Below are 10,076 nucleotides of genomic sequence, written 5' to 3' on the forward strand. Positions count from 1 at the left end.
ACAGCAAGCTACCCAAAATATCTGAATGTGATTATTGTTCTATTAGAAGAAAAAACCTCTGAACGACGCTGCCTATTGAGGGAATCAATCAGTTGAAGAGACAGAGGGATAGATTAAGACCTCTCCAGCCTCAAAAGGCTCATCATCATTGTAAAGAGATATATATATCTGAAATCAAAATGTAATAGGGGTTCAAACTTCTGGAGACTATAGAGACTTTGCTACTCAAGCTTCTCATATTCATTCATTAGTAATACAAGCTTCTTTTGTTGTTATATGTTCAATGTCCATTTCTCTTCTGTTCTAAGCTTGCACTTGAAATTTTGTTCATGTTTTCTTTTGTGTCTAAGGCTAGATAACTGTCATCTTATCACTACTTTGATAAATTAGATTTGCAAGCTTCTTTGTTGCCTGTAGCTAGCCATTCATATGTGGTAATATATGCATCTGCCGATATAGTCAATATTCTCTTTTGCTGCCTGTAGCTAGCCATTCATTTATGTTTACATATGCATCTGCCGGTACGGGTAGTATTCTCCATCCACTCATTGAATCTACAAACTATTGAGCATTACTTGTCTAAAGCCTTGTAAGTTGAGGGTGTTCATGCATGTCTTGAGTTAAAACATAGTTGAAATGGTTATCTGGCTTGATCCAAACCATCATTTATTCCAATAGTTTAGAGAAAAATATTGAATATTATATGTTACCAGGCATCTCCGAGCTACAGCCTAGGATAGTTTCCTCGAGTGATAACATAATTGGTGCCACTGCCAAGGAGAGGAAACTGAAGCTAAACTTCCCTGGGAAATGACATAGATCCAGCTTTGCTGATATACAATGTTTGGGGACATTTTTGGTTGTAATCATCTATTTGGTGACTTTACCAGAGGCCGAATCTCTTGGCGACTCCACATCATAGTTCTGGCTCAGCTTGTGAGGCATACTTGGAGAAATCCTCAAAAGCTACAAGCTGACCCAGTACCTAACCCGGAAAAGATCATCAAAGAAAAAGGGTATTGCAGAAAGGAGCATCAAGTTCAGATAAACCTAAACAATCTCCTATATCTCTTCAAGAAAGGCATGCAATAGAACAAATATATGTTGAGAGTATAGCTTCTAATACTAGCAATGAAGAAAAACTCTTAGAGATTCATAAAGCTCCTTATTCTTTAGGTTCTCCTTTTGTTGTATGCCCAAAAGAAACCTCACCTCCTATCCATCATACTCCTTCAGTCCTATCAATCACTGCTCAGCACTCTATAATTCATACTGCTAGTACTCTTTTAGCCACCACAGCTATGGCAAGTCCACAAGCACCTACCAAAATGGAAAGAATCATAGCTGCTAGGTATGGACCTCTTATACTGCCCACTCGTTTTAATGCCATGCCTACTGGAGAATATTAGAAGTATATGCCTAAGTTCATTGGAATCGAACGTGTTTTAGCTAAAGAACATCTTGAGCCATTCTATAGCTATGCTGATAACCTGGACATTAGTGAAGATGATGTCTAGATGAGAGTCTTTATCCAAAGCCTAGATGGAGAGGCTATAAAATTGTTCAAGGAACTGACCCCAACATCTATAGAAGATATTGAGGCCTTAGATGATGCATTCCTAAAGCAAAGGGGGGATAAGAAGGATCATGTTTACTACCACATTGATTTTGGAAACTTACAAAGGGAAAATGGTGAGCTGCTATCTGATTTCAATAAGAGACTTAACCACATGTACAACAAGATAATAGCTAAAGTAAAACCCACCACTACCTCTGCTAGACTCATCTATGCCAATGCCTTTGATTCTAACTTCTGTTTACTGTTGAGGGAGAGGCGACGTGCTTCTTTGGCTGATATACAAGATGCAGCCCTGGAAGTAGAATCAAACATCATGGCTACAGAAAAGATCAAAGGTAATGATGATAGAAGAAGACATAGGGGCGAGCCTTCATCATCTTCAGATCCCAAGATCGATAAAATGACCAAGATGATAGATTCATTAGCCTCTGAAGTTTCCAAACTAAAGGTTGACCAACATTCTGGGAAAGGAAGGGATCCTAATCCCTTTGCTCTTCCAAATCCAAATCCATATAAAAGACCTAATGTGCAGTTCCAGATTTTGTAAAGAAGCAAAGAGGCCGACGAAGACCAAAGGGTGAAGGTCCCTTTTCAGAATGCAGTCATGGAAGAAGAGCAGTTGGAAGAAGATGATGAGATACATTGTATGGAAGACAAAGGCAACGCCACTTTTTTAACCAAAGCTACCTATGAGAAGTCATTATTTAAGGACCAGATCAGCCAAGAATGGAATGGTGTAGTTGTTCTACAAACTATAGATCAACGGCAATATAATCTGAGGTCTATGATGAATAATGTCAAAGAAACTCCTGTTCATAAAGCTGTTGTCCCTTCAGAACAATAAGCTAATGAGCAGAAGCAACTAGCAGTTGATCCTATCATCCTTAAGGCTGTAGCCACAAAGGTAAGAGGCCTTAACAAGTTCCCTTCTTCTTTCAGTTTTCAATCAGAAATCTAGAAGCCAAAAATACCTATGCCTCTGATTGAACCAGTGAAGAATGAGTCCTTCAAGAAATATATCCTTGAGGATCTTGAGCCTAGTTCCATCCAAGCTTCCACTGACTATGTAAATCTGCAAGATTACCAACCAACTATTATTCTCAGCCCAATGATTGAAAATTATGAATACAGCTCCCCATCATTCTATGTCTCTCTGACTATTCTTCATAAAGTCCTCCACAATTTCCCTCTAAACACTAGATCCAGCCATAATTCAATGCCCAAGGCTGTCGTGGATAAGCTCGGTCTTAACATTACGAAGCCTTATTAGTTGGCCTCTACGTAGCTTAAAAAATTAGTTTTCCAGATCACAGAGGAAGAAGGCCCACGGATTTGGGACATGTTCTTTGATAAGGCTTGCTCTAAGGAAGCTACAGGAATAGGTGAAGTCCTTGTGTCCCCAACACAAGAATGAATTGATTCATCCTTCATATTAACTTTTCAGGTCACAAATGACACAACAAAGTATGAAGCAAACCTTATTATTCAGCAAGTGTACAAAACCTCCTAATCAAAACATCCAAGGCTGAAAGCACACAAAGATGAGGTGAAACATAGACCATCTCTACCTGATAATACCAAATGCTGCAAAGTTTTTGAAGTAGAGGATCAAATCAATAGGCTTTTGCAAGTCTTTGATGAATTAACTGATATGCACATTGACCAAGAGAAAGAAACCTTTCATAGAAAGGTAAAAAGGGTCAATTTTCAGTTTGGTGACTGTTTTCTCAAAAGGAATGCATCAAAGGAAGGAGGAGATGTTTTTGATGGCCCATTCAATGGGCTGTTCTTCGAACTTTATTTTAGTTAAGGCTTTCAAGCCTTGGTATTGTAAATATGTTGTTTTCGAGTTTTTATTTCATGCTAAATAGACTCCATGCCCAATGCAACACTAGGAGGAAGATTTGATCTTGTTTTTTACAGGAAAGGCATTGATCTGTAGTTCTTGAAACCTCATAGGGAGGCTTTCATCCCTTGAAGGAGCCAGTGTTAGCTTTGTTAACATTTGGACCAAAAATGGATCCAAAATACTCCCAAAGTCTCCAAAGTTTTCTTAAAATCATGCAAAGGGATCCATTAATGGGCTTGAAATCTTCAATTTCTGCTGAAATATCATCTAGTGATCAAAATCGACATAAGAGGAGAACCCTTGGAAGGGAAAAAATGCACTATTGGGAGGTTAAAATGCTTAAAAACCCATGGAAAGCCCACAAACACAGGCTTAAACAGTGAAAGAAGAGTTATCATTAGATCTGGCTAATCAACAACCCTGATCTAAGTGGCTCATCGCATCGGCAGTGGCCATCGAAAGGGACTGTTTAAAGGCGGGTGCATGACACTGTCGATCAATGATCACCGATGATCAGATCAGCGGGAAGCATATGTTCTGTTATATAGAGGCCCGGGGACTAAGTGATTAGCGATTGCGATTTATCGCATCGCTAATATGGCATCAGTGCTATACCAAGGGGCGGGACCTATGAACATACATACGGGTGACCTGATAGCTGGACCTGACAGCATTATAGTTGGGAATTCATAAATTTTGAGATCCGCACCCAAGAAATTTTCCACATTTTTTGTGTATTTTCGTTGTTTCAATGAAATAAAAAGGGAATGGAAGAGAACGTCAATCCGATAAAACGCAAACCCGAAAGGGTTTCGAAATAAAACTATATTTTTTTGAAGTCTGCGAAAGCCCAAATTTTAATGTATTTCATGTATTTTCGTTGTATAACGAAAATATTAAGGGAGCATTGGCCGGTGTGATAGTGATGGAACCTAGACCTGATGGGTTTCAGAAGTGAAATACATAATTTTTCAAGCCTGCCAAAGTGCTTTTTTAATGATTTTCAATGTTTTGGTGCATTTTTAAAGACAAAGAAATCGAGAAAAAGGTAGGATTTCGGGTGGGCCATGGGCAGTAAGTGGTTTAGGCTGAGTTCTGCTCAATGCCATACAACTGTTGCCATGTGTCCAAGACAAGGAGAGAGAAAACAATTTGAAATCTAGTACAAAAGAGGTGCCCAAAATGGATCATCACTGTCAGATCTAGGACTCCCAGATCAATGGTGGAGATGTGTTATCACCGCAAGGGTGGATCGAGAATAAGCCATATCTAAGGATTTCTTAAGTCTGAAAAGGACAGAGATGGGTGGGATTTTCACAGTCATTGTTTTCTGTTTAAAACAGAAAACTATCATGTATTAACAGAAAGGGGCCATTTACAGGGATTATAAGGGCCCAAAAACCCATTCCACCATATAACAGGGCCCGAGAGACATATTACCGGGAAACAGGAGCCCGGAAAGGAAAAGAGAAGCACCACAACACACATAGCCAAATCAAACAAAATCAGGGAGCATCATCAACACAACTTAGCCAAAGACAACAAAGATCATGGAGTAGACAACGCAGCTGTCCAAAACAAATAGAAAGATAAAAGGCCACATCACAACTCATAAAAACAAGCATCATGGGGCATCTTTGGCACGAGAGAGCTCCCAGACAGCACAGCAAGCTACCCAAAATATCTAAATGTGGTTATTCTTCTGTTAGAAGAAAAAAGCTCTGAACCATGCTGCCTATTGAGGGAATCAATCAGTTGAAGAGATAGAGGGATAGATTAAGACCTCTCAAGCCTCAAAAGGCTCAACATCATTGTAAAGAGCTATAAATATCTGAAAGAAAAATTTAATATGGGTTCAAACTTTTGGAGACTATAGAGACTTTGCTACTCAAGCTTCTCATCTTCGTTCATTAGTAATACAAGCTTCTTTTGTTGTTATATGTTCAATGGCCGTTTCTCTTCTGTTCTAAGCTTGCACTTGAATAGTTTGTTCATGTTTTCTTTTGTGTCTAAGGCTAGATAATTGTCTTCTTATCTCTGCTTTGATAAATTAGATTTGCAAGCTTCTTTCCTGCCTATAGCTAGCCATTCATATGTGGTCATATATGCATCTGCTGATATAGTCAGTATTGTCTTTTGTTTCCTATAGCTAGCCATTCATTTATGTTTATGTATGCATCTGCAAGTATGGTCAGTATTCTCCATCCATTCATTGAATCTACAAAATATTTGTAAGTTGAGGGTATTCATGCATGTCTTGACTTAAAACATAGTTGAAATGGTTATTTAGCTTGATCCAAGCCATCATTTATTCCAATAGTTCAGAGAAAAATATTGAAGATTATATGTCACCGGGCATCTCCGAGCTACAACCTAGGAGAGTTTCTTGGAGTGATAACAGGACCAACAAGGATGTATGCATATGAATTTATATTTTGAACTTTAATACAATTTTGATTCTACACTCAATTTTTTGTAAGTATTAATGTTTTGATTTTTGAAAGAGTATTGCGTTAATTTAAACATTCTCCATGAGTGGCAAGGGCTCACCATCACCTGGAAGCAATTTTTGTAAACATCACATGATAGAGGTAGCATGTTTGATTTAAATCTAGGTGTATGTATTTTATTTTGAAAGCATTTGTTAATTAGATCTCATAATTTTGAGAGTCTGTACTTCAGACTGTGATTTGCTTTTCTTGAAATTAAATAGACATATCATCTTCAACTCGTTGCAAGATAATGAATAGTGTTTATCAATGATTTTATTGCAAGAATAATACCTTTGAAACAGATTTGCGATTGGAATCCTCAAATGTGCTTCTTAATTAGATAAACAAGAGATTGATGACTCTATTTCTTTCAAATATGAATTGAAATCGACTCCATACCTTACTGATTCACTATAATTTCTTGCAACATTGTGTTTTGACAATCAAGTATTTGAAAGCAATGAAACAAGATCATTAAATCATTGTTTGGAGTTGTAGTTTAGTTTTTAAATTCATTATAATTGTAATTAGTTATTGGTATAATCATTAGTCAATGTGCTTATCTATGAATGATTTCTGGAGTTTGATTAAAGTAATCTAAGGATAAAATAATTTCTTATTTTGTAGTCTTTTTTCTGAAAGAATGTTAATTAGAATCTTGATTTACTTAGTTTATTTTGAAGCAATTGCAAAGTGATGTTAGAGGTTAATTTGAATTCTTGTTGGCTTGCATTTGAGGACTTAGACTTAGTGGTTAGATTTGGTGTTGTTGGATTGTCTATTTTCTTTAGTTTGGAATCGGTTGGATTAGAATTAGTTTTGTTTAAGATTTAAAATAGAATAATCTTGATATTGAATGATAATTAGTTTTGTTTGATTTCATATTTCTAAAGTTTATTGTTTGAATTGCAGTTAAGTTTTACTTGCATTGAGATTAAGTTTGATTGATTTACTTTACCTAGATTGAGATTACAATTGCTGAGTGATTTGTATTACATGCTTAATTTAGGAATAGGTTTCATATTTCATGATGTTAGTTTAGATTATATGCTCTAATCTTGCATTACCTATGCTTGTGCCTGTATGTCTTATGACGCCAGATTGATAATTTAATGTTGGAATTATAACATATATAATTTCCCCACCATTTCTGGCGTCGTTGTCAGGGAAGTGCTAAAGGAATTAGAGCATAGTTTCTTTCACAAGATTTTTGGTGTAATCTTAGTTATAGGGCATATGAGGGTGGAGAAGATAGTAAGACATTAGTGAAGAGCCACACACCCTCTTTGGTTTGGGGTCACTCCAAAGTCTGGTTGTCCAAGTAAGTGAGGATTTCAATTTTGGTAAGTTTTATTACAATTAACAGTTTTTAATTCATTTAGATTAAAATTTCAAGCTCTTTAAAGACAATATTTTTTGGGTGCTATAAGAACTCCTCTATACTAAATCAGGTTGCAAGACAGGGATCATCAACCAGCAAGAAAAATCAAAGAATGATTGAGAGCTTGAAGAATGTCCCTCAAAGTACTTTCTCAAATCCTAGTAGTAGTTGGGATATCTGCCTGTCTAGAAGAGTTCATCTTGACCACATTCAGGAAATTATCTATCTTTCCACAACCAGAAAAGGATTTGGAAGTCTCCCTTGATTCCTCTTTCCTATCTACCAAGGAGATCGAGAACTCATGTTTCAAATCTGATGGGGAGCATCCAACTACACTTGAGATCAGAGAACTTTTATCGTGCCCATCAACAAGACTTGTATGCATTCTGGAGAGCAATTATCCAAGTTTGTTTGGGATGACTGAGGAGGAGTTTCAGAGTAGTTGAGATGAAGAAATGGGCCAATACCATCATAATTACATCTAGAATTGGTTCCAAATCACAATCCAGTAAAAGTAAAACTCTCATCTTCAAACACTCTTTGTATCACATCTTTCAAAACTATTGATTTTTCATGCTCATGTACATTCTAATGTTTATATGTTAAATCTGGGCACGAATGTATGTTTGTACTTGATTCGTACATGGCTTCATTGAATGTTCTCTTTTACTTGAAGGAGGACATATTTTCTCTAGTATAGTAGGAAAGTTAGTATTGTAAATAAAGAAATGAAAATATTAAAGAGAAGAATAAGTCCTTTTGTGAAAACGAGCTTGTCTGGCACAACTAGGCAAGAACTTTGCTTGAAAACCAGGTAACTGGTGGGGAAGGTTCCCAATAAAGTTTGTAAATTTTTATGATTTCTTCAAATTATGTATCTTTCAAGTCATTATGCTTATACTTGATATGGTTGGTGTGGGATCCCTTAAGGCCCACCTGCCAATAAGCCTTGTCCCATCGGCATCGGAAAATTATTTGAGACCAAGGTTAGGGTTAGATAAGGTACTTGGGAGCCTACATGCATTAATGGTAGGTATCCTTATCATCTACTAAGGAAATACATCAATGTTTCTTGGTGGATGAGTTCTGTAGTCCATTGGACTTCAACAAATCCTTTCATGGCTAGTAGAATGTACCTAGTGCCTTGATTCCCATTGACATCAAAGGTTGGATATCTCGCATTCATTAACAATCTCCTCAATGGTTGGTAATCCAATGATTCTTGCTTGTGTTCGACATTGACACCATTTATTCACATATGAAATATTACACACGGGTGTGTAACAGTTGAAGACTATATGATTTTATCATCTCAAAACATGTTTGTAGCAGTTTGGATTTTTGTATCAGCATTTCATTGTCATTTGTAGTAGCAGTCACCTTTCCTCAATTCTTTAGGGACATATAGGCATGGGGCAGAAGGAGATCTTCATTTTATCCTTCAACACTTCAGTTCATCCTTCATCGTTCAGCCTTCTTCAGTAGATCAGATTAGCAGTCACATCAACTCCAAGCATTCCATCTTCCACTTCATTTTGCAGTTGCACCGAGCACATCAATGACAAAGGTAAAACTTGAGGTAAATTTACCTTATGATTGTCTAATTCATTAGAATTTTAAAGAATATTAATGATTCACCACTTCTTATTCCACACATTTCATCTTTCATAAACCATTATCCTTCTATTTCCTTCCATTCATTACACATATAGTCTGATTACAAGACCATGTTGAAAGAAAAAGCCTTGTTGTGTATTAATAAATAAAATGTCTATAGTTTCTTCTCCGAGAATTATATTCACATGATGAATTCATTACAACCATGAAATGATAAAGGAAACCACCTATATACATTGGCCTTAAGAAGACAAAGTATGTAAGCACCCATTCACCATCTCCAGCATCACCTCATTTTCATCCATCATCTCTTCCGCATCCATTAATTTCTTGTCCTCAATTTGTATTTCTTAGCAAATTAGTGTGACATATTAAATGTAAATAGTAATTCTCCACAAGAACCAACACCTACAAGCATTCAAGCATTGTTGCTCCACAAGAACCAACACCTCCAAATATTCAAGCAATGTTGTCCCACAAGAACCAACATCTACAAAAAAATGTTAAGAATATGTCAATGACCAAGAGATTTGTTTTCATGAGGAAATGAAGAACCCCAGGCATGCGGAGGATGTTAGGCCTTGAATATGCCCATTTGTTTGTCATACAAAAGCATTATTCATAATCTAAATTCCGACACTTTTACAATCATTTCACACCATAATTCCATCACTTGTCACCAATTCATATCCTACACTTAGTGGTTTATTAGCATTAGTTTTATTAGATTTTATATGATTAGAGATGATTTAGTCATGATTCACTAATGACAATTTTTGCTGACTTCGTTTTCTGTAGGGTTCCATTGGGAAAATTCTTCATAAGCCTCTAGGTGAAAATATCCAATTTGGAGCTTCGACATCTCGGCATGCTTTCGGGGGGAAATGAGGAAGGTTATTATCCAAAATGATGTTATAACACTTTTCCATGAGCTTTATTGCACCCAGGTCACACATCTACGTCTCTAGAAGAAAATCAACAAATCTGCTCAAAATCCACACAATTTTCAAACTACCAAGTTTGACCTCCATTAGCGTTCAACTGGAAGTGAATCTGGAAAATACGAGAATATGGGTTTTTCAAAAATATAACAAGTTACCTATAACTGAAACCTATTAGAAATTTTTTCTTTGGTTCAAAATTTAAACTTGGGTCTTT

This window comes from Pinus tabuliformis, chromosome 3_2 (assembly GCF_031772625.1).
Source record: "Pinus tabuliformis cultivar Carrire ecotype Pingquan chromosome 3_2, CPIR1, whole genome shotgun sequence".
Lineage (NCBI taxonomy): Eukaryota > Viridiplantae > Streptophyta > Pinopsida > Pinales > Pinaceae > Pinus > Pinus tabuliformis.